We start from the raw sequence: 3,753 nt of genomic DNA, 5'->3' as shown, positions 1-3,753 counted from the left end.
ATGAACTTTCTTTCCGGATGAAAGTGCGCTCTGAATGTGGCTCGACAATTGCTTCGCCTCAATACAACATGATTTCTTCCATTGCGGGGTCGAAATAGTACCCGAGCGTTGGCAGACTGGTGTAAATAGTGAAGGAGAATATATTAAAACTAAAAACTCCTCCCGAACGGGCCTTGAAGGCCCAACGGTACCGACCGGCCGCCGTGTCATCTAGCCTGTGGACGTGACTGGATGCGGATACGGAGGGGCATGTAGTCAGCACACCGCTCTCACGGCCATATGTCAGTTTCCGATACCGGAGCCGCTACTTCTCAATCAAGTAGCTCCTCAGTTTGCCTTACAAGGGCTGAATGCACCAAGCTTGCCAACAGCGCTCGGCAGACCGGATGGTCGCCCATCCAAGTGCTAGCCCAGCCCGACAGTGCTTAACTTCTGTGATCTGACGGGAACCGGTGTTACCACTGCGGCAAGGCCGTTGGCGAAGGAGGAGAATATATTATTCATGACTAAATTCTGTGTTACGTGTATCTGTTGTGTTTATTGAACTTATGGAAAAATGCGAAGAACTTTAGCACGAACCCATTACTTTGTCTTTGCGCCTTTTTGCTAAAATAGTTTCACTAACGATTACTTCAATCTACCAAGTAGCTGAGCACACCCGAAAGCCGCACTGCACGTTGCGTGTGCCCGACACACTTGCGAGATGAGGCAGTGGGAGCGGGAGTCCATCAGGCTGATGGGCGTCAGCGCCGCGGCGTTCCGCCTGCTGGGCATCTGGCCGGACGGGGGGCGTCGCGACGGTGGGCGCAGCGACGGCGACGGCCCGGTGGGAGCCCTGCTGCTGGCGGCCAACGACGTGTCTCTGGGCGTCTTCGCGCTGGCCTACGTGCTCATGGAGAGCGCACGAGACCTCAAGAGTCTCAGCGACGCCTTCTTCGTCATCGCCACTTCCGTCTCTGTCAGCAGCAGGGTAAGGGCGACACCGCATATGCTACTTAAAATGTTTATTTGACACCACATAAGGTCGTCACGCCACAGTCACTAAAACAATAAAATTTTTAAAAGGTTATATAACACGACACACTGAGTTGTGATTTTCAAATATAATAACAAACATGCAAAACTACACTAATAATTGCAACCGCACTTATTTCAAATACACTACTGGCCATTAAAATTGCTACACCAAAAAGAAATGCAATTGATAAACGGGTATTCATTGGACAAATATATTATACTAGAACAGACATGTGATTACATTTTCACGCAATTTGAGTGCATAGATCCTGAGAAATCAGTACCCAGAACAATCACCTCTGGCCGTAATAACGGCCTTGATACGCCTGGGCATTGAGTCAAACACAGCTTGGATGGCGTGTACTGCTTCAGCACGATACCACAGTTCATCAAGAGTAGTGACTGGCGTATTGTGACGAGCCAGTTGCTCGGCCACCATTGAGCAGACGTTTTCAGTTGGTGAGAGATCTGGAGGATGTGCTGGCCAGGGCAGCAGTCGAACATTTTCTGTGTCCAGATAGGCCCGTACAGGACCTGCAACATGCGGTCGTGCATTATCCTGCATTATTCGCAGGGACCGAATGAAGGATAGAGCCACGGGTCGTAACACATCTGAAATGTAACGTCCACTGTTCAAAGTGCCGTCAATGCGAACAAGAGGTGACCGAGACGTGTAACCAATGGCACCCCATACCAACACGCCGGGTGATACGCCAGTATGGCGATGACGAATACACGCTTCCAATGTGCGCTCACCGCAATGTCGCCAAACACGGATGCGACCAGCACGATGCTGTAAACAAAACCTGGATTCATCCGAAAAAATGACGCTTTGCCATTCGTGCACCCAGGCTCGTCGTTGAGTACCCCATCGCAGGCGCTCCTGTCTGTGATGCAGAGTCAAGGGTAACCGCAACCGCGGTCTCCGAGCTGATAGTCCATGCTGCTGCAAACGTCGTCGAACTGTTCGTGCAGATGATTGTTGTCTTTCAAACGTCCCCATCTGTTGACTCAGGGATCGAGACGTGGCTGCACGATCCGTTACAGCCATGCGGATAAAATGCCTGTCATCTCGACTGCTAGTGATACGAGGCCGTTGGGATCCAGCTCGGCGTTCCGTATTACCCTCCTGAACCCACCGATTCCATATTCTGCTAACAGTCATTGGATCTCGACCAACGCGAGGAGCAATGTCGCGATACGATAAACGGCAATCGCAATAGGCTGCAATCCGACCTTTATCGAAGTCGGAAACGTGATGGTACGCGTTTCTCCTCCTTACACGAGGCATCACAACAACGTTTCACCAGGCAACGCCGGTCAACTGCTGTTTGTGTATGAGAAATCGGTTGGAAACTTTCCTCATGTCAGCACTTTGTAGGTGTCGCCACCGGTGCCAAACTTGTGTGAATGCTCTGAAAAGCTAATCATGTGCATATCACAGCATCTTCTTCCTGTCTGTTAAATTTCGCGTCTGTAGCACGTCATCTTCGTGGTGTAGCAATTTTAATGGCCAGTAGTGTATTACGAAAAATACACTTCAACCTGAATGACATTTTCACTCTGCAGCGGAGTGTTCGCTGATATGTAACTTCCTGGCAGAATAAAACTGTGTGCCGGTCCGAGACTTGAACTCGAGACATTTGCTTTTCGCGGCACATCACTTGCCCGCGAGTGAAAATTTCATTCTGGAACATCCCCCAGGCTGCGGCTAAGCCATGTCTCCGAAATATCCTTTCTTCCAGGAACGCTAGTTCTGTCAGGTTCCCCAGGAGAGCTTCTGTGAAGCTTGAGAAAGCCGGCACGGTAGCTCAGCGTGTTCTGTCAGTGTTAGCTGCTCTCTGTAATAAAAGAACTGAGTTAATGGATCAACAATGAACATGAACAAGTGTCATAATACGTCCGCCCCTAACGGACAATAATGAACAAAGTGAGATTTATAAAAAAGTCAGTAGAGCACTTACCTGCGAAAGGCAAATGTCCAGAGTTCGAGTCTCGATCCGGCACGCAGTTTTAAGGAAGTTTAACACTACAACCTCTAAACTGTAGCAAAAGCATCAGAAACGGGTCACAAGACGTCATGATGGTTTTTTGTTTATCAGTCATTCCACACTTTAATGCAGTGTACATGAAATCGGAATGAAAGATAATATGTACTCTTCCTTTACGTTCTGCAGTGATGCGACGATGATTTTACAAACAAAGGCTCACACGTTGTAATCTTATAACGTGCAGCAAGCCCAAAACTAGACCGCAGCACGCAGTCGTGCTGTGCTGTGGTAATGGAATCTTACAAAAACGATGGACTCCCATTTGGGGCTAACACAAGCCAAAATATTGTGATTACCTGCTTCATAGCGGTTTGGTTCACCACTGGAACGTAATATAACACCGGTCCTTCTTAGCACGTATTCCAAAAGTCATTGGTAGGTTTCCAGAGGTATCTGGCACCAGATCTCTACCCAGATGTCTACATCTACATCTACATGCATACTTTGCAGGCAACCGTACGATGTGTGGCGTATGGTATTCATACTACTACTAGTCGTTTCCTTTCCTGTTCCACCTGTAGATAGAGCGAGGGAGAAACGACTGTATTTGCTTCCATATGTGTCCTAATTTCTCGTACCTTATCTTCGTGGTCCTTACGCGGAAAGTACAAGTTATCCCACTCAAGCCTCCCAGATTTCAAAGACCAAGGAAAAAAATACCACAGTAGATACGACAATGAAAAAT

General features: G+C 48.3%; 1 pseudogene; it reads right to left on the bottom strand.

Moving 5' to 3' along the window:
- Positions 1–362: 362 nt before the first annotated feature.
- LOC126195860 (5S ribosomal RNA) lies at positions 363–480 on the bottom strand (annotated as a pseudogene).
- Between the last annotated feature and the right edge of the window lie 3,273 nt (positions 481–3,753).

This window comes from Schistocerca nitens, chromosome 7, assembly GCF_023898315.1.
Source record: "Schistocerca nitens isolate TAMUIC-IGC-003100 chromosome 7, iqSchNite1.1, whole genome shotgun sequence".
Classification (NCBI taxonomy): Eukaryota; Metazoa; Arthropoda; class Insecta; order Orthoptera; family Acrididae; genus Schistocerca; species Schistocerca nitens.
Note: the sequence above shows the minus strand (reverse complement) of the source record. Positions and strands in the feature narration are given on the sequence as shown.